Source organism: Rhinatrema bivittatum, chromosome 9 (assembly GCF_901001135.1).
Source record: "Rhinatrema bivittatum chromosome 9, aRhiBiv1.1, whole genome shotgun sequence".
Taxonomy (NCBI): domain Eukaryota; kingdom Metazoa; phylum Chordata; class Amphibia; order Gymnophiona; family Rhinatrematidae; genus Rhinatrema; species Rhinatrema bivittatum.
Genome location: NC_042623.1, coordinates 186,395,373 through 186,416,878, shown reverse-complemented (window position 1 = coordinate 186,416,878; position 21,506 = coordinate 186,395,373). Strand labels below are relative to the sequence as shown.

Below are 21,506 nucleotides of genomic sequence, written 5' to 3'. Positions count from 1 at the left end.
GATGTGGATGCTCGGCTTTTGCGTTAACAGCAAGGGTTAACGCAGATGCGTTTGTTAATGCAAATTCTGCTAACTTGCGGCGGTTCTAAATGAGCTGATCAGCATATTTCTGCATCCTGTTCACTCATTTAAATATTTTTTTTTGTGTTAGGTTTCGCCGATGGTAACGTGGGCCGTCGCAGCTGGTGTTTACACGCCATTAACTCTTGTGTTGACGCTAACGTGCTTTTAGTACATAGACCCCCTCCTCTCCCCTCGTTGTGTGCCTGATCGGCGAGCACTCCGGATCCTAGCAGCTCAGGTTACCCCATATCAGCTTGGGCCTGTAGAGTTAACACCTCTTGGGAAGCTCGGGCTGTGCTCTCCATCAGAGCCTGTGCTGAGGTCTGAGGTCATGACCGGATACCAAAAAACCATTGAACAGGCCGGACACTGGATATCTGGCAAGCACCCACCAAGGATGGAGAGGTTACTCTCTCGCCGTTGCAATACAATTTTCAGGTTAAAGTTGGGGAAAACCTTAACACCCCCCCCCCCCCCCCGCCTCCCGGATATGGATTTTTCACGTGCCTCAATGCAGCCCTGTTTCGGACCCGTTCTTCAGATGGGCTGGGAGAGGAGGAGGCAGCGCCATGTGGGCTAGGCCCTGCTTCTGTACAAGAGGAAGAGGCGGCCCCCCACCCGGCTGGAGGGGGATGCACAGGAGGTGAGGAGACCCGGTGCGCTGCTGTCCTGCATCCTCAGGAGTGGGGGAGAGGGAGGCCCGAGGTGGCTGGTGACCGAGGCAGCCTGCGCGCGAGAGTAGCACAAGAAGACGGGCAGGCGTGAGCAGAGGGGAGGGGATGGCTCAGTCACCGCCAGGGCGCCCTGGTTATCCCTGGATGGCACAGACGGTTTATCCCAGGCGGGTTCTTCTGCTGGCTGCAGAGCGGGCTGTCCTGTGCCGCCCCCTGCGCTGGAACCACGCACGCTCCTGGGCCTCTCTGGCTGGAGGCTCTACCTTGGGTTTTTTTTTTTTCCATTTCTGTGTCCTCTGATGGCCCAGCTCCTCCTTCCCATGACCGCTTAGCTCTGCCGGACCGCATGCGATATTTACTTTCAAACACTCGACCGGTGGAAGAGTAAAAGCAGAGGGCGCTTTGCTGACGGCGGGGAAGAGGGGAGGGAGGGATGAACCTCGTGTTGCTCATTTGGAGGTTCGGTGTAGGGATGAGGTAAGGACGCCATTACCGAGCGACATCGCCGCCCTGCTGAGATCTCGACACGAAAGCCGAAGCGAGCTGTCAACTCCTCCGGTCAGAAGATTTCTGGATTTTTTTTTTTTCCCCCCAAATGTGCTGATACCTGTAGCCAAGAGGCAATTCTTGAGTTTCTGCCCTGGCTTGATGAGAATCAAGTGGCCACGAAGCGCGCTGTTTAGTAAACTTGCTGCAACGCCGGGCTACGTGAAGAGGGCTTCCTGCTTATTGCTGAGAGAGAGAGAGCGACTGGAACGGGCCGAGTAACTTGGTGCTGTAGCCACGCTCGAGAGAGAGGCTTCAGGGCGCCCTCGATGCAAGGGCAGATCCCTTTGGGTCTGATGGACTGGGGAAATGGGGGTTAGACCCAGTTTTCCTTGGAGTCTTGGAGAGTCCGTGTGTGGCACAGTTTCCCACTTCTTAAAGAAACTAGGAAAGTCGCGTATTCTGAGGCTGTTCACCCGCTCAGGAATCTGCTGGGGCTTCTGGAGTCAGAGTGGCCCTGCTTTTGCTGTTGGTTACGTGGAGTAGGAGGCTCTGTTGCTTTTAAAGTTATGATTAAAAAAAAACAACAAACAAACCATGTATACAAACTTGGAAAGAATTTTGTGTTTCGGAGAAGTGAAAATAACAACATTATCAGTTGTTGGTAAGGAAGGGAACGTCTAACGTTTGGAAACCACTTAACTTCCTGACGCTTTGTAGAACCGCGTGAGGACTTGGCATGGTTGGGCCCAAGGTCCGAGCACGTGACTCGGTGCAAGGTGAGCAAACTGGGGCGCAGCATCATCTAAGCCGCTATTTTTTTGTCTCGATGCCTAATTTTGTTTTTGTTACTCTGTCCTTTACCTCTGACTAGCCTAGCCCCCCAGTTATTTTATTTATTTATTTATTTATTTAGAGTTTTTATATACCGGCAATCATGAAAACATATCTTGCTGGTTTACATAGAATGGGGGTGCAATAAAATACTTAGAACTTAAGAACAAAGAACTAGAACTGTGGTGACAGAAGGTACAGTTACATTTAACAAGGTGGCCAAACTTGGAGTTATCTACCCTTGTTATATGTAACTTCCGCTTCTGGTTAATTATGTTTAAGTTATACCCTTTGTTACATGTAAACCGATCTGATATGAAATTTTTTCATGAAGGTCGGTATAGAAAAGTGCTAAATAAATAAATAAATCTATGATCCGTCTCGGCCTGTCAGACTCCCATCGTGCCACATCTCCTGAGGGACTTATTATCTGGCTGCGCTGTGGGGGGGTGTGAGTTGTGCCAGCTGCCTGCAGAGCGTGCCTGACCGCACACAGAGTGGATGGGCCAGTTGGTCTTTGTCTGTCGTCCTCTAGCACGTTACTTTTTTTTTTTTTTTTTTAACCTTTTTTCGGTTCGGGGCAGGCATTAATTTTTGAGAGTAAAAATGTGCGCATCCAATGCACGTTTTATTTCTTTTGCATAAGTGGGTAACAGCTAATGGCCTCGTCAACATGAATTTACATGTGTTGAGCGCTATTAGCTACGTGCTGGTTTGGAAGCGCTAATCTCTTTTATTGCATAATGGCCGCGCCTCCAAGCGCTGGTTAAGTTGTGCACTAGGCTCAGTGCACAGTATGGTATCGGCCTGAGTGATTGATTGTATTTAAAAGGTGGGCAGAGCATTCTCTTGAATTCTTGGAGGTCCTGATTGCTCGGTGCTGCTTTAGGGCTGGTTATGTTACCTGCTGCTGCTGCTTGCACACACACACACAAACTCTACAAATCCCTTTTAGGTTTCATTTTCTAATGGCAGTCCCTCCTTTCCGACTTGCATGATCCGCGATGGGTTGCAGTGTAAATAGTCTTATTGTGCTGTCAGACCTGAGGGACTCGACATGTTTATAACCTTTATGCTGTGCTATAATTTGCACATTCGAGGCAGCATGGGCTAAACAGAGGGGTAGGGGTAAAGCTAGAGGATATGGGGGGGGCTGAGCCTTGCGGTGGTTATGGTTTCCGGGAGGTACAATGGGGGGGGTGGCTTGTGTCCCCCGTCACGAAACGCGAATAAACCGCGCTTCCCAGCCGCGCAGCTCTCCCGGCGGATTGCGCTTATTGGCAGGGAGCACTGCACCTGGTTTATAAGCTGCCGGGAGGGATCGCCCTGCAGGGACGGCACGCGTCTCGAACCTTTAATAAAAGAGACCCACGAAGTCGCCGCGCATCAGGAGGAGGATGGAACCGTTGGGGAGGGGAGGGGGCATGCAGGAGCCTGGACTGCAGACCCGGTGGAGGGTGCTGCAGGAGCGGGCAGAAGAGGGGGACCCCTGAGATTGGGCAGAGAGGTGTAAGGGTTGGCAGCAGGAAGAAAGGCACCGGTCTTAATAATCGGGGAGGTGGCGAAAAGGAGGAGGAGGGCCTTGCAGACACTGCTGGAAGAGAAAGGTGACGAGGTCGCTCGGCGGGCCCTGCTCTCGCTCCTGGGGTTCTTTTCCCCTTGCCGTTAGAGAGTCGCCTCGTCCCGGGGAGGGAATTGTCGGCCAGGGGTGGCTCCTCCTTGGGCAGAAGGAATGGTGGTCACCTCGCTGAACAGACACCCAGGCAGCGCTGCTAATGCCCCTCGCTGCCGCAGAAGCGGCTTTCAGCTGGAAGTTTGTTTTTTTTTGGGGGGGGGGGGGGGAAAACGTCGTGAGGCATGAGGGCCACTTCAGAAGACGCCCCCCCCTCTCGCCCACCCACCTCCTCCCTTCATTGGAAGACGGGACACGCGCACGAGGTCTCCTGATTATTCTTACGTTCGTCTAATTAAGGCTTTATTAATGTTTTTCATATCCATCGGGAGCCCTTCGTCCGGCAGTGAAACAGTGAGGAAAGGCGGGAGAAAGAGAGAGAGGATTTCTACTTTTAAGCATTTAAAACCCAGGCCCTGCGTGGGGTGGTGGTGCAGGGCCGGGAGCTTGGTTTTTGGATGAGGAGCGCAGAGCGCCAGCAGAACATTTCAGAAGCCCTGAGGAGAATCTACTTTATTTATTTATTTTATTTTTATTTATTTATTAACTTTTATTTACCGACATTCGTGAAACACATCATGCCGGTTTACAAAGAACTCAGGCGGGAAATACAATAAAACAATATATAAAACAATATAACAAAATAATAATATAACAAAATAACATTGCTAGCAGAAACAAAAATCAGAATACAAAAAGAACCAAAAAGGAGCAATAACAGAGGGGGGGAGGAGGCTTTCCTTTCCGGACCTCTGTATGCCTGCTTTTTAATCTGCGGCTGGTGTGGGGTGTGTTTATTTCCCCCCCCCCCCCCGCCCCGGGTCTTTGTAATTCACAGAGAGCTGAGGTGGGCGGGGGGGTGTGTAAGGGTGACGGTGCTTTTTTTGTGAATATTGAATCATAAAATGCCTTGCGTGCTTGCCGTGCATCTCAGCGCCCACCTCGGGTGGCAGGCATTTCTCGGGTCTTCGGGAACTGACACAGGGGCCAGCTGTGTGAGATTTCCGATAGGCGGCTCACTCTTGCCTTCTTTAAAGAGCGACAGACGGCGAGAGGTTTTACAGTGAAGGCATCTCTGACCGGCAAGGGCGAAGCGGCGGCCTCAGCAGAGGCTGAAGTGACCCCTGTGCCACGTTCGCCTTGCCGTGGCAGAGCCATTGCATTTCCTGTGGAGCAGCTTCTCGGCTCCCAGCCCACGAGGCCTCTCGGGGCTTTAAGTCAGCAAAACTGCCAGCATTGTTTTTCCTAACTAATTCAGTGGGCGGTCAAGACAGAAACCTCCACCGGCACGTTTTCTTCCTGGCTTCTGTTTCCTTCCTGTGCTGCTTAGAATGTTCCGGCACTTCAAGGCTTCCCGGCCTGGCACGCCGGTCCACTTCCTCTGTTTGCATAAGAACCAACATATTGGGTCAGACCAAGGGCCCGTCAAGCCCAGCATCCTGTTTCCAACAGAGGCCAATCCAGGCCACAAGTACCTGGCAAGGATCCCCAGTAGCAGATAAATCTCAAGCTGCTAACGCCCAGGGATAAGCAGCTACTTTTCTCAAGTCTATCGGGTTAATAACAGTTTGTGGGCTTGTCCAGGAACTTGTCTGAACATCTCTTAAACCCAGCTACACTAACTGCCTTTACCACTTCCTCTGGTGATGCATTTATGCTTCTTAAAATGTATTAATCGCCTGTGCCCAAGCTCTAGGCGATGTACAATATAAACATACACAGTAATCACAATAATCCAATCTAAAACCAAACTTTTGTAATTACAGTAAATAATTCTTTTTTTAATTTATTCTTTATTAATTTTTCAAATAATTACAAGCATTTCCATCCTTGCACAGAAAAACAGAAATAAAGTTATACATAATTATAAATCATTTCTAATATAAAGAAATATGTCTCCATTATTAGTCCACAAGTCTATTTTAATGAGGGGGGCGGACAACAAAGAAATAAAAGGAAGCTTTACTTAAGAAATCAATCAAAGAAAATGCCAATAGCTTGCACTATTTCAATCTCTCTATTTATGCTAAGATATTGGGCTAACTAATGGAGATGATACTCTCAATAGCCGATTCTGGGAGTCTATCCACGCCTTTAGATGTTCAGGAGTCAGGAATATATAGGTATTGTTGTTAAATTTAACCACGCATCTACATGGATACCTAAACTGGTATGTGGCTCCTAGCACCCTCACCTCTTGCCTTAGTGCTAGGAGTCCCTTCCTTCTCTCCTGCGTGGCTTTAGCAAGATCTGGAAAGATCTGTACACATTGACCCAGAAAATTAGTTCCCATGTTTAAGAAATAATTCCTCATAATGAGGCCCATATCTTTTTCATATATTAAAGAAATAAGTAAGGTGGCCCTTTCCACAATTTCCACTCCTGATGATTCTAAGTAGTCTGTCAAGTTCTCCAGATCCACAGGGTTTTGATTTCCATTACTCCTTGATCTTTTAAAAGGCAGGAAGTACACCTTGTTAAATGGTGGAATATCTTCTGATGATATATGAAGAATTTCAGTCAGATATTTATATAATGTCACCCTTGGTAACTCACCCATTACCTTGGGGAAGTTCAATAGTCTCAAATTTAACCGCCTTATGCGATTTTCCAAGAGTTCTGTTCTTTTACTCAAGGCAGTACAATCTTGAATTGTAGCTGTTTGTACTTTCTGGATAGCCTTCAACTGGGTTTCTATTTGCTGTATCTTCTCCCCTTGTTCAGACAGTCTTAAATTATGGTCTTGGGTCACCATCTCAAGACGTGTAGCAATTTGAGTAACTTGAACCATTGTCCCATGAGTTACTAAATTTTGCTGAGCCATGAGCTCCCAGAGTACGTCCAAAGTAACTACAGGCGGTTTAACCGGGGTTGCAAACTCCTGGTGTTTCCCAGCATTTGATATAAACTCTGAAGCATTTTTATTAGAAGAAATTTCCAACCTTGGAGTTGCAATACCTTCCGGTACTGATGTTTCACTTCTCGAACCTTCACCCGCCACTGCTCCCTCCAAGGGTCCCGTTGAGGTCTGTAGTCTCACGGGGTCCAACGCAGTCTCTGGCGGGAGTGTCGAGGAAATTGCCTGTGGTGATCTTAGCATCGGTGGGCTCAGCGTTGTATCCCCAGGCGAAACGGCTGCTTCCCTGTCGTTTTCGCCAGTGGGGAATGGCTCCTCCCGATTCAGATTAAACTGAGCACACTCGGCAAGAGTCTTTTGTCCCGGAGGGAGAGAGGGTATTGAGGGAAAAACCCTCATTCTCCCTTTCCTTTTCGGCGGCATCAGGTCAAAAAAAAAAAATAAGTATTTGTTCGCAAGAAACAAGAAAAGAAACCGGGAGCTCCGAGACGTGCTACCTGCAAGCAGCCATCTTAACTCCGCCCTCGTAATCCACAGTGTAAATAATTCTGACAAAAATCCGGCACTGACAAGGTTTTTATTAAAACTGCTTCGTTTTCAGAAAGGTTCTATGCACCCTCAACTACACAAAAGCTCATCCCAACAGAAAGGTTTTTTAGGAGTGCTTTAAAAAGGTTTTGTGCATCCCATCGGTCTTAATGCTTCCGGTATCGAGTTCCGCATTGTAGGTGCAGCCACAGAAAAGGCACAGTCTCTTGTTACAGATAAGCATGCTGCTTTTAGCAAAGGTACCTCAAGGAACCCCCGTTCTTGAGAGCCGAGGTTTCTTGTAGATCGATGTATTCGTAGTAGAAAGTTGGTGCTAAGGAGCTTGTGCGTTTATGAGCGATGTTTTGTATTGACCTCTAAACCGAACGGGAGGCCATTTAAGCTGGAACAGAGTGGGTGTAATATGATCAAGATGGTGTTCTTTTTTTGCCACTGATCAGATGAGCTGTGGAATTCAAAAGTAATTGTAATGGTTTCAACGAGGAGGCTGGCAATCCTAAGTAAATGGTACTGCAGTAATCAAGAATAGGCAATATAGATGCCTGTATGACCAATTTAAAGTCTTCAAATTCTAAAATGTGCGTTGCTTGAAAACCGTTTTTTTTTCCATCCGATTTGTTTTAAATGTGCTCCTTACTAACTTAATGTTCCCTAGCCTTTGTATTTTTTGAAAGGATAAATAACCGATTCACGATTACTTATTGACCTTTTATCTTATCTCCCCTCAATCGTTTCGTTACATCCCCCTTATCATTCTGGTCGCTAGGGACGTGCATTCATTTCATGATGTTTTCAAACCGAAATTAAATTTAAAAAAAAAACAAACCCCAAAATGTAATTGATTTACTTTTCTTTTGTCTTGCAAAAAAAGAGAAAACCCCTCTGGCTCAGACTGGAGATTTTCCCGGGCTTACCTTGAGGATGACCCCTAGGGCAAACCCGGAGCCTCCCCAGGGCTGACCACCTGCAACCTCCAATCCCCCCCCCCAGGACCCACTCCTGCCCACATTTACCTTGCCCTGCGGAGGTCCTGACCCAGGTCGTCCGCATGGAAATGGCACCAGTCAGCTACGAGCCTGGCACCGTGCTGTGACATCAAAACGCTGCGTTCTCTGGGCCAGTCGACACCATTTTCTTGCACATCTTCATGTTTGAACCTTTTCCAGTTCAACGATATCTCTTTTGAGATGAGGTGGCACCATGGAGCGATACGGAGGCATTATGACATTCTCTGATTTATTCTCCAATCCTAGCATTCTGTTTGCCTTTTTTGACCATCACCACACAATCAGCCCGATACAGAAAGCATCGCGGGAGAACGGGCTCTCTGTGTTGAGCACCTGCTCTTCCCAACGCGCGCCCAGCCACCTCTTCTGGGCACGATCCTATATTTTAAATGAGGGGTCGCACCAAAAGGAGGTGCTAGGGATGATTACGCGCTCCTAGTGCCTCCTTGGCCCAGCGGGTTCAGGAAATCCACTGATCAATTTTATGAGCGTCTGTTTCCGAACCCGCTGACAGCGATTGGTTAGGAAACTGGAGGCCGGTAAAATTACGTGTCCGCTCTCCTAACCAGACTCACCGGCGCATTTAAAAAAAAAAAAATTATTTATTTTAAGTTTTTGGTTCCTCCGACTTATTATTGCTAGGATATTAAGTTGGAGGGTGTACAGAAAAGTACTTTCTGCTTTTCTGTACATTTTTCCAGGCTGCTCATAAATTAACGCCTGCTCTTGGGCAGGCGTTAATTTATGAGTGTAAAATGTGCGGATTGGCTGAACATTTTACTTTCTGAATCCCGGGTGACTGACGAATAGCCTCATCAACGTGCATTTGCATGTGATGAGCGCTATTAGTTTTCAGGGGGTTTGGCCACTCTTATTCAAGGCGCTAAACCCCTTACAGTATAAGGAGTAATAGACGCCCCTCAGAAACACATGGCCTACCGCGAATTAAACGGTGCGCGCAGCCGCACACACTTTACAGAATCGGCCCGAATGAGCTGAAGATTTCAACATATTGTCCATGATGATGATGCCCAGATCCTTTTCCTGTCTGGTAACTCCTGATATATGGAACCTAACATCACATAACTACAGTGTGGGTTACTTTTCCCTATGGGGTAGATTTTCAAACTATGCGAATAGGCCTACTTTTGCTGGCGCATCAGGCGCAAGCAAAAGTACGCTGGATTTTAGTGGATACGCGCGGAGCCGCGCGTATCCACTAAAATCCTGGATCGGCGCGCGCAAGGCTATCAATTCTGTATAGCTGGCGCGTGCTGAGCCGCGCAGCCTACCCCCGTTCCCTCCGAGGCCACTCCGAAATCGGAGCGGCCTCGGAGGGAACTTCCTTTTGCCCTCCCCTCACCTTCCCCTCCCTTCCCCTACCTAACCCACCCACCTGGCCCTGTCTAAGCCCCCCCCTTACCTTTGTCGAGGGATTTACGCCTCCCAGAGGGAGGCGTAAATCCCCGCGCGTCAGCGGGCCTCCTGCACGCCGGGACGCGACCTGGGGGCGGGTCTGGAGGGCGCGGCCACGCCCCCCGGCTGCCCTGGGCCGTAGCCACGCCCCCGGGCCCGCCCCCGGAATGCTCCTGACACGCCCCAAAAACGCCGCGCGGTTCGGGCCCGCCCCCCGACATGCCCCCTCCAAAAACCCCTTGACTTACGCGAGTCCCGGGGCTCTGCGCGCGCCGGTAGGCCTATGTAAAATAGGCCTACCGGCGCAGGGCCCTGCTCGCCTAAATCCGCCCGGATTTGGGCGGATTTAGGCGAGCAGGGCTCTGAAAATCCGCCCCTATGTGTATCACTTTGACCTTGTCCACATTAAATTCTGTCTGCCATTTGGATTCCCAGTCTTCCAGTCTTGTAAGGTCCACCTGCAACGTCTCACAATTTGCTTGTGATTTAACAACTCAGAATAATTTTCTGTTGTCTGTAAATTTCATCACCTCACTTGTTATATTTCATTTTCCATATCATTTCTAAATATATTAAAAAGCAAAAGTTCCAGTGCAGATCCAAGAGGCACTCCACTGTTTACCCTTCTCCACTGAGAAAACTGACCATTTAGCCCTACTCTCTGTTCTCTATCTTTAAACCAGTTAGCAATCCACAGTAAAACATTGCTTCCTCTCCCCTGACTTTTGATTTTCTCAAGAGTTTCTCATGGGTGACTGTATCAAATGCCTTCTGTAAAGCCAAATACACGATATCCACCAGATCTCCATTGTCCACATGTTTATTAACCCCTTTATGAAATGTAGCAGATTAGTGAGGAAATATTTCCCTTGGTTAAATCCATGTTTGCTGTGTCCCATTAAATCATGTCTTTCTGTATGTTCTGTGATTTTTACTCTTTAGAATAGTTTCTATGATTTTTTTCAGACACTGACCTCAGGCTCACTGATCTATAGTTTCCCAGATCATCCCTAGAGCCCTTTTTTAAAGATTGGTGTTACATTGTCTGCCCCTCCAGTCTTTAGGTACAATAGAACGGGGTGCTCAAGCCGGTCCTTGGGGCAACCCCCTCCCTCTCCCAGGATATCCCTATTGAGAAATATTTGCATACATAGATAGTAATGCATGCAAATAAATCTCATGTATATTAATTAGAGATATCCTGAAAATCTGTTTGACTGGGGAGGGAGGCCCCTGAACCACCAGTTTAAGCACCCCTGCAATAGAGGATATTAATGATGGATTACATGATGGATTGCAGTTTCGTTTTTCAGTTTTTCCACAACTCTGGGGTGTATACCATTGGTCCAGCTGATTTGCTACTCTTTATCAGTTTGCACTATTACATCTTCCAGGTTCACACTGATTTATTTCAGTTCCTCCAAATTATCATCATTAAATACAGTTTCTAGCATTTGTATCTCCCCAGCAACCTCCTCCGTAAACACTAAAGCAAAGAATTAATGTATTCTTTCCGATATGGTCTCGTTTTCTAAGTGCACCTTTTATCTCTCTGTCATCTAAATGGTTTTTGCCTCTGTGGCTAGCTTCTTTCCAAATTCTCTCTTTTGCCTGCCTGATCAATGTTTTATATATAACTTGCCAATGCTTATGCTGTTTCCTACTTTCTTCAAATGTAATCCTTTTTCTAATTTTTGAAAGAAGTTCTTTTGGCTAAAATAGTTTTTCACCTCGCCTTTAAATCATGGTGGCATCCGTTTGGCCTTCTTTCCACCTTTTTTTAATGCATGGAATACATCTGATCTGGGCTTCTAAGATCGTATTTTTAAACAATGTCCATGCCTGATGTAAACTCCTTACCTTTGTAGCTGCACCTTTTCAGTTTTTTTTTCTATTTTCCTCATTTTATCAAAGTCTCCCTTTTGAAAGGTAAGTGCTAGAGCAGCATCTTCTTAATATCTTCCCTCTAGTCATTAACTCAGATTTGATCGCATTATGATCACTGTTGCCAAATGGCCCTGCTACCCGTTACCTCTCGCATCAAATCTTGCATTCTACTAAGAATTAGGTCTAAAATATCTCCCCCCCCTTCTGTGGGTTCCTGGACCATCTGTTCCTTGAAGCAGACATTTATTTCATCTAGAAACTTTACCTTTCTGGCATGTCCCTATGTGACAGTTACCCAGTCTAATATTGTGCCGCCAGATTGGTAAAGCTTCCCTAATGTCCATAATGACGCCCGATTCATCTCCAGCTTTCCCCTCACGCCTCCGTACCTGGCGAAAGATTTCTTGATCCCTGATAACATTTTTCCTCCTAGCATTGTCTTTCGGAGGCCGATCCATGTAGCTTGTCACCCTTCCTGTGACGGTGAGTGAGTGCCTGAGCTGCCAGGATACTGTGGGGCCCGCACATTGAACATTTTTTTTTTTTCCCCATGGATGCAAAATGGTAAAAAAAAAACTTTTAGTACATTTGGCAAGGTCCCAGTGATTGCCTGTTGGCAGAAACAGGGTTTGAACATGGATCCGTCTGGTTTCCAGCCTCTTAGCCTACCCAAAAGGCTGCTGCCTCCTCCCTGGAGAGATGGCTACCATAATAACAAAAAAAAAAGGCTACCTGTTTTATCCCAAAATAATTCAATAGGATATCATATAAAAGTTAGAGCCCCTGTGTGTCTGTGTGAGATGAGGCCTTGTCCTGGTCCATGTGAACATACGTGTGTGTGTGTGTGCTGCAGCTCCTGAGATTGCGCGTTGCCCTTCACGTGGCTGCATCCAGGCTCTGCCTCGGGCTTGTGATGCGCTGGGTAGGGCCACGTGCATGGGGTGAGGTGTGCACCGTTGTTATCTGTGAGAGATTGGGCAGCCTGGGGAGTAAGTCCTTGGCACTGAACGTTTTACTGGGACTCCCTTTGCTGAGCTGCCCGTTTATTCTGGGAGAAAGGGAGGGTTGTGATGATATTGATTTTATTTATTTATTTATTTATTTATAATTTTTATAGACCGAAGTAGGAACTACAAATCAATATTGATCCCTGGTAATGGTCACAGTGTGGTGCCTAAATGAAGTGTCAGCCGGCAGAACCCCTCCATGGGCAAGTCCCCGGGACTCGGTACAACGCAAGCGTGGTTCGTCCCCGTGGCATGAGCTCTGCTCTTCCTGTGCATTTCCCCCCCTCTCATCCCTCCCTAATTTGACTATCGCCCAGATGTGTCCCTGTTTGTGTGCCACTCCTGCACTCCCCCAGGAGTCTTTCCCTTTTTAAAAGGAGGGTTGGTAGGAGCGAGGTATGCATGGCACTGGGAGGAGAGATTGCCTTGTTCCTATGGCAGTGGTGCTGTGCATGCCTTCAAGCTTCCTTGAATTCATAGCTTTTGGAAATTTTTTTTTCCCCTGCAAGCAAAGCCTGAACGCAGGAAGGGGAGGGCTCCTTGTTCTGTTGTGGCGTTGTTTATCTGGAAGGCAAAAACACTTCCTGTCGTCAGCACCCCCAGTAAAGAACACTCTTTAATTTTCTGCTTCCAAATGCATTCCCCTTACTCCTGTGCTTTTCTGTGGCAGATTAACACCCTTCCACCCCCACCCAGCAGCCTAGATCTCCGTAAGAGCTTTGATACCTCCAGGCCATTTCTGCAAACCTTTTTATCCTTCTGCTTGCAGCTGTTGTGCATGTCTCACCTCTCCTTTCCCCCTGAAGAGACTGTAAGCTCTTTGGGCGGGGGGGACGGGGGGGACTCCCTTGCCCGTGTGATTTCTTGTCCCATTGCACGTTTCCTCGGAAGCTGTGCGATCTGTGTAAGGCAAGCTGCGCTTCCTGCACGCGAGGACCGTCCTCGGCTCGTGGATCGGCCGCCCCGAGCGTCATGGTGCTGCTTAGGTGGGATGCAGATCTTCAGTAAATATACCGAACGCTGCACTTATCCAGCCAGAAAGAGCTTGAGAGTTATCGGGTCTGAAAAAGAAGGCAGTGTGGAGATTTCCTGTTATCGAGTCACCCTGTAGTTGTCTGTGGGCCTTCGCTTTTGCTTGGTGCTTCTCGGTGCCGATCAGGGTATCCGAGAGTAGTGGGTTTTTTTTGGCCCTGTAACTGCCTCTGTTCTGTTTCCTCGCAGCCTTGCCCTGCCTTCTCTGGGTTTTTGTTTTTTTTTTGTCAGGAAGGGCACCCAACGGGGGGGTGGGGGGGTGAGTACTTAACCTGCGCTCTGTATCAGCTCAGCCTGCTGTCCCAGGCCCTCCTGCTGCCAGCACAAAACTTAACATGAGGTTAAAAAAGGAAAAAAAACAAACAAACCCGACAACCTGCCGGCAAAGCGTGAGGAGGCGTGCATGCGGCAGGTCGGGACGTGCTGGGCCGTGAGGCGCGAGGCGAGCCGGGGATGATGCCTGACTTTCACCGACGCGCTCGCTCCCCTTAGCTGCAGGCCTTGACGTGTCACGCTGCGTGTACGAACGAGGGGAAAAAAAACAAGAGTAGTAAAAAAAATAAATTAATAATAATAATAAAATTGTGTAAATAAAACCTTTCTTTTCAATTGTTAAGAATCCGCTGGAGCCGGTGAGTTCTCTGGCTGCTTGCGCGTGGAAAGGAACGGGGCCGGCTGTACCTGTGGGGGTAATAACTTGGGCTGTCGAGAGAGGCTGCGGGAGGCCCCAGAAGCGCAGGGAGCAGGTTTCCGGGCCACAGGAGGCCTGGCAGGGACAAGGGCTCGGTCCAACAATACGAGCGAGCTGAAAGGTAAAACTTGTAACTTTGACGTTGGCAATCTGTGACCTGGCACGGAGTCCCGTCCCCCCGGAGCTGCACGCGGTGTCCCCCTCCACATACAATTTTTTGCTTGTAGCACGTGCACGCCCCAGACCCTGTGCTTTCTGAACACAGGATAGAGTTTTTCCGAAAGGGGCTGCGGAGTGCCGGAGACCTGCGTTTCCCCCCCTTGCACCTGGTGCCTCCAGTGCATCGCCGGAGATCAGCGCGGACTCTTCACTAGCGATGCACGTGGTTTTGTACCCAATTACCTGGCGATCACAAGCAGAGGCGGTGCAGTCCTGCTGGTTATTTCTGTGGCTCCCCTCCCCCCTATCGATGCTCTCTCAAGAAATGCGTGCACGTAGGAAACGCATGTTTTTCATCATGGGGTGGGTACCGTACTTCACCTCCCCCCTCTGTTTTTCAGTTCTGGAAGATAATCAGACAGCGGGAGAGTCCCAGCACAGTGACGGATATAGTTTCATCAGCTGCTAAAGAAGCCATGCTCTCCTGCAGCCAGCGGTCTCATCTCCAGAAGTGGTCCTGCGGGACTGCACGGAGGGAGAGCCTAGCGGGATGCGCCAGGGTAATCGGGTTCACTCCTGTGGAAAAAAAAACAACCTCCCACCCCCGCGCCCCTGCTGGACTTTGCAGTCAGGGCTGTGTCTGCTGGGGCAGATCAGAGATTCCTGATGGTGCACGAGACTCTGACGAAGGAACAAACAAATACGGCGGCGTTAAGACTTCTAAGCTCGTAAATGAATGCGTGAACGCGGAGTAACCCAGTGCACCACTTGTGTGCACCAGTAGGCGAGTTTTATGCACCTCCCGGACACGTTCAGTCACTTGCATTGGTGGCTACATTTTTGGCAGCTTTGTTATCTTGAGATCGTGACGGACATCGCTCTTGTGTTATCCAGTTTTGTCTTGCAGGAGAACAGAACCTGAGGAATTTGTAGGGTGGCCCCGTTCTTGGGGAAGGACCAGTACAATGTTAAAAAAAACATTAAGAAAAACAAAGGAGCTGGAAGCATCAAATGCAGTCGTCTTATTAAAGGGAGGTTTCCTGGACTATATTTAGTTGTCTGCTTGGCTGGAAGTGCAGGGTCCTTATTTTGGCGTAACTCCGGGATCTCCTCCTCCGGAGCTGCGAGTGGGGAGGCAGGTAAAAGCCACGTTTGTCCCTTCCTCTCGTGGGGTCTGCGCCTCCCCCACAGGATCGTCCTCGCCAGCTGGGTCTGTCCGAGGCTTTTCTGCTTCCCGCTCTCCCAGGCGAGCTGCAGGAGAAGCACAGGTGTGTGGCTGGGATGGTGGTCCTGGCGCAGAGGCGGCAGGGAGGGAGGGAGGTGAGATCTTGTTAAACCTGGAGCTCATGCCGATATGGGAGGTTGAGGAAAGCAGCGGGCGTCGGTTAAGTCTAGAAGGTGCCAGCATGGAAGGCGTCAAAAATGACAGAAGGGCTGGCGGCAGCTTTTAGACCCGGCCGCTTTACAGGGCACACGCGTGTAGGTCTTATCCTCCGAAGCCCATGCCGCAGCGCTTCAGTTAAGGCTATAATTTGCCACTAGCCTCTTTGATGGTTTTTGTTGCCACGGGCCTTAACGCGGCTACCCCTCTGGAAGTTTTTATCGCCATGGAAAGCGCAGTTATAAAAAAAAAAAGAGTGAACAGTATATGTCTGCATGTGTGCAAATCCAGAAAAAAGCATTTTTATCAGGCTCCATCCCTTAGCTTTTCAGATGCGTCGAGGGTGACCCCCTCCCCCCTCTCACACACACTTTTCCCCCTTGATACCGCTCCACTGCACCAGCGAGCCCCTCTTATCCATATAGAATAGGAGGGCAGCTGAGGCCCATCCAGTCTCCCGGTAGGTGCCAAACCCCCTCCTGATCCCGTGGCCAGTCAGGATTTCACGATCGCCACAATACGTACGCCTGAGAGAGATTTTTCAGTTCTTGCACTCATCTCACGCCTGTGCATTGCGGCTCTCCTGGAAAAACCCCAAACTGGATATGGGGGGGGGGGGGGGTCAGTAGGGCAGGTTTGGGGGACCCCGCAGCCCGAAGAATCCACTTCGGCTCAGACTATTTTCCTTCTCTGTAACTGTGCCTGTTCCAAAAGCTTAGGGATTCCCGGAGGCCTGTTACTCTTTCCTCCGTACGTCCGCCTCCCTTTTCTTGAAGAGATATTTTCCGACGTTACTCCTAATTCTGCCTCCTTGGAAGATTCCTCTCTGCTGAAAAAGGTTTTGCTGCTTCTCGATATCGCCCCGGGGGGAGCTCACCCTTCTCTTCCTTGCTCATATGCGTCACTCTGCAGTCACGCTCCGTATAATAAAAAGATAAGAATTGCTATAGTGAGTCAGACCAAGGGTCCATCAGACTCAGTATCCTGTGCCCAGCAGTGGCCAATCTGGGTCACAAGTACCTGGCAGGATGCTGCTATCGTGCAGTGTTAAGCAGCGGCTAATCCCAAAGTCTACTTGGTTAATAGTTTACGGACTTCTCCAGGAACTTGTCCAAATCCTTTTTTTTTTTTTAAAACCCGGATATGCTAACTGCCTTAGCCATATCCTCTGGTAATGAATTCTGGAGTTTTAATTGTGCATTGAGTGAAAAGGAATTTTTTATGTTTTGTTTTGAATGTGCTACTTACTAACTTCATGGAATGTCCCCTAGGCTTTGTATTTTTTGAAAGAGTAAACAGCTGATTAACATTTACTCGTTCCATTCCACTCGTGATTTTATAGACCTCTATCTTATCCCCCCTCAAGATTATTTTCTCCCAAGCTTTTTTCGCCTTTCTTCCTAAGGGAGCCATTCCATCCCCTTTATCATTTTGGTTGCCTTTCTGCGTGCCTTTTCCAATGCAACTATATCTGTTTGAGATGTGGCGACCAGAATTGCACATAGCGCTAAAAAGTGTGGTCTCACCATGGAGCGATACAGAGGCATTATGACATTCTCAGTTTTATTCTTTATTCCTTTCCTAATTCCTAACATTCAGTTTGCTTTTTTTTTTTTTTTTTTTTACCTCTGCTGCTGCACACTGAACTAAGAACATAAGAATATGCCATACTGGGTCAGACCAAGGGTCCATCAAGCCCAGCATCCTGTTTCCTCTAAGTGAACTTAAAAGCAGGTAATGGACTTCTCCTCCAAGAACTTATCCAATCCTTTTTTAAACACAGCCAAATTAACTACACTAACCACATCCTCCGGCAACAAATTCCAGAGTCTAATTGTGCGTTGAGTAAAAAAGAACTTTCTCCGATTAGTTTTAAATGTGCCCCATGCTAACTTCATGGAGTGCCCCCTAGTCTTTCTACTATCCGAAAGAGTAAATAACCGATTCACATCTACCCGTTCTAGACCTCTCATGATTTTAAACACCTCTATCATATCCCCCCTCAGCCTTCTCTTCTCCAAGCTGAAAAGTCCTAACCTCTTTAGTCTTTCCTCATAGGGGAGCTGTTCCATTCCCCTTATCATTTTGGTAGCCCTTCTCTGTACCTTCTCCATCGCAATTATATATTTTTTGAGATGCGGCAACCAGAATTGTACACTGTATTCAAGGTGCGATCTCACCATGGAGCGATACAGAGGCATTATGACATTTTCCGTTTTATTCACCATTCCCTTTCTAATAATTCCTAACATTGTTTGCTTTTTTTGACTGCCGCAGCACACTGAACCGATGATGTCAATGTGTTATCCACTATGATGCCTAGATCTTTTTCTTGGGTTGTAGCACCTAATATGGAACCTAACATTGTGTAACTATAGCATGGGTTATTTTTCCCTATATGCATCACCTTGTACTTGTCCACATTAAATTTAATCTGCCATTTAGATGCCCAATTTTCCAGTCTCACAAGTATTGTCCACAATGATGCCTAGATCCTTTTCCTATCTGGTAACTCCTAACACCTCCAAGCCACCCCTAATCTCCAACTACACCATGGTTAACTAATCTCCAACATGGTTAACTAATCTCCAACTACACCATGGTTTACCATATCTTCTATCGTTTCCCTGTGTAAATTAATAACCTATCCTTTCTCTTCCTTCTCAGCCAAGTTCTTATCACCCTGTTATATGTAACTGCCTTTTTCAGCACCATTGTTATAGTTATGTTTACTATGCACCCCTGTTTTATGTGAACCAGCATGATGTGACTGCTGTCTCGAATGCCGGTATATAAAAATCTGAAATAAATAAAATAAATAAATAAATAATATGGAACCTAACATCGTGTAAGTACAGCTTGGGTTACTTTTCCCCAATCAGAATCACTTGGCATTTGCCACATTACATTTCATCTGCCATTTAAATGCCCAGTCTCCAGACTCACAAGCTCCTCCTGCAATTTTTCACAAATTACTTGTGATTAACACTGCTAAATAATTTTGTGTTGTCTGCAAATTTGATCACCTCATCCATTGTTCCCCTTTCCAGATCGTTTATAAATGTATCAAAAAGCATCATTTCCGGTACAGATCCCTGAGGCACTCCACTGTTTACCCTTCTCCACTGCAAAAACTGACCATTTAATCCTACTCTCTGTTTCCTGTCTTTTAACCAGTTTGCAATCCACAAAAGGACATCGCCTCCCATCCTGTGACTTATTAAAATGTTCTCAATAGTCTCTCGGGGCAATTTGTCAAATGCCTTCTGAAAATCCAAATGCACTGCATCTACTGACTCACCTTTAGCCACATGTTTATTAACCCCTTCAAAAAAAATGAAGCAGATTGGTGAAGCAAGACTTCCCTTGTATAAATCCATGCTGGCTGGGGTCCTATTAAACTATGTCTGTCTGTATGCTCTGTGATTTTGATCTTTAGAATAATTTCCACTATTTTTCCCAGCAGTGAAATCAGGCTCACTGGTCTATAGTTTCCTCGATCGCCCCTGGAGCCCTTTTTAAAGATTTGGGTTACCTTGACCACCCTCCAGTCTTCAGGTACAATGGATGATTTTAATGATAGGTTACAAGTTACCAGTAATAGATCTGCAGTTTCATTTTTCACTTCTTTCAGAACCCTGAAGTAGGGGCGTGTGTGTGTGTGTGTGTATGCATGGGATTTGCGTAATGACAAACCTGTACGGGAGTGTGTGCAGTAGGCAGCATTAGCTGTACTGTGGTTTGTTGCACGCTGAGGCTCCTGTAGTTGTGCTGTGTGTCACTGTGTGTTAGTTTCACCCTATGGTTTCAGGTGGCCACTGGGCTTGTGACTTATGAGATGGGTAGAGCAGATGCGATTCTCTGACTGATATGAAAGGGGGAAGTAGGTGGATATCCAGCCCACTTCCTGCTGCTGCGGTGGTGAGATTTGCTATATTATTTTCCCTTTTGATTTCTAGGTGCAGCCGGTGTGGAGCAGGATGGCGTCGAGGGGACTGGAAGCAGACGTGATGCAGGGGACCTGAAGACGCAGCTGTGAGTACATCTTCTGCCGCTTCTTTCTTGTTACCTTGGTATACCTTTTTAATTAATCCTTTGCAGCATGCGCCGACCTGGCTCCTGATGCATCCTGCACACGTGTGCCGGAAGAGACTCCCTCGTCTCTTGGTAGGCGAGCAGTGAAGCCGGTGCACGGGACTGGTCCCTTGCATCTTCGTGTCGCTGCCTCCCTCTGCTTGGTGTTAATTCTGTGTTAACAGAGTAGAAGCTGGCTATCGAGGGCAGAAGCATGGCAGACTGGCTGCGTACTGGGCTGAGGTGTGCTGCATGCTGGCAAGGCTTTGCCTTCTCAGAAGCCCTCCGCATTCCTCCGCATTAGGGAGTCCCACTTGGTTACCTGCAAGGAGGAACTGATGACTTAATTCGTTTGGTATTTTCATTTTGTCCTGCATTTTAACTGCATAAGCTGCAGATAAATGCTCATAGCAGGGCCTTCTGGCTCTGTGCGTCACATGAATCTCAGGGAAACGCAACCTTGCCTTCAGTCACGGATGTAACTGCCAGCGGGGCCCCCTCTGCATTGAGAAACAAGCGTTCTCCTGTGCGGCTGGGGCTTTTTTTGTAGCCTTTGTGTTCAACGCTGGGATGCGAGGCTGAGAAGGGTCCCAGAACGGGCTGGGTTTGACCCTATGCCCCCGACATAATGTTTTTAAGAATACCAAATGTTGTTCTGTGCGTTTCCTGTGAGGAAAGGGAAGCAGCTGTGCTTTGAGACAGCGGGAGGGTTTGAAAAATCTGTGATCCGGCTGGCCTGGGCTTGGTCCTGATGCTTTCTTGCATCTCCAGGCTCTTGGAGGGCTCAGAATGTTGGCTTGGTTGAAGCTTTTTCCTGTGAGTGTACGGTGCTAAGCAGAACACTATGCATCCCCTCCTGACGCTCCAAGAAAATGTTTTGGTTTTTTTTTCTCTTTTCGGGATTGTTGCTTACGTGCAGTTACCCCCCAAAGATGTCCTCCAGGTAAAGCTTCTGCAGGAGCATGGGGAGTCACCAGAGGGCTGAAGATTATTGGGGGGGGCAAGTCGAGCCAGTCTGTTTTTGCTTCGTTACATCTATAGATTTGTAGGTCCCCCTTTCTCCGAGGACGACAGCGTTGCATTGAGTTGGGGGTGTAGGGCTGGGGGGGGGGGGGTGTTGGAGAAGAAGCCAGGGTGGGCTCAGCTTGTGCCTGATGCCCTGGCGGGGGGCCCTCAGGTTATGCACTCGGTAACTCTGTGGACGTCTGTTGTTTTAATGCTGTGGAACGCGTCATCCTGACCAGTGTTGACTCTTCCTAGTGTGGGGAAGGATGATTTGGGGACTGGGGGATTCCTCTTGTAATTCCGAGCAGCACCAAGCACAGTGGCCCCCTTACCCTCTGTTTCTTCTTCTACTGCTGGTAAATGATAGCACTTTTTTTTTTTTTTTTTGCCAGCATCACTTTCATTTCAATGAAAAGCACAGAGAAATCTGCACCTACAGAGACGAATATGAAAGCTGACCCAGGGGCAAGACTGAGCAGCATCAAAACTTGAGACATGGCTCTGATGCTGTACTTTTCCTCATCTGGACCTTTTTTTTACTTGATTTATTACCATTTTGTATTTTTTTCCTCTTCTTTTCCTACTATTTTATTTTAATTATTCCGGGCCCAATATTCAGATATCCGGTTACCTAAGTTACCCGGATAACTTAGGAGGGATATTCAGCATGTATATATTACCTGACTGTGTAAATGGCGCTTCTCTGTGCTGC

General features: G+C 47.8%; 1 protein-coding gene across 1 annotated transcript in view; it reads left to right on the top strand.

Moving 5' to 3' along the window:
* Window positions 1–21,506, top strand: part of TNK2 (tyrosine kinase non receptor 2) — a 151,944-nt gene that overhangs the window by 9,741 nt on the left and 120,697 nt on the right. Inside the window, exon 2 of the mRNA XM_029615719.1 lies at window positions 19,675–19,750. The gene's annotated coding sequence lies outside the window, so the exon portion shown is untranslated. The remainder of the gene's footprint in view (window positions 1–19,674; window positions 19,751–21,506) is intronic.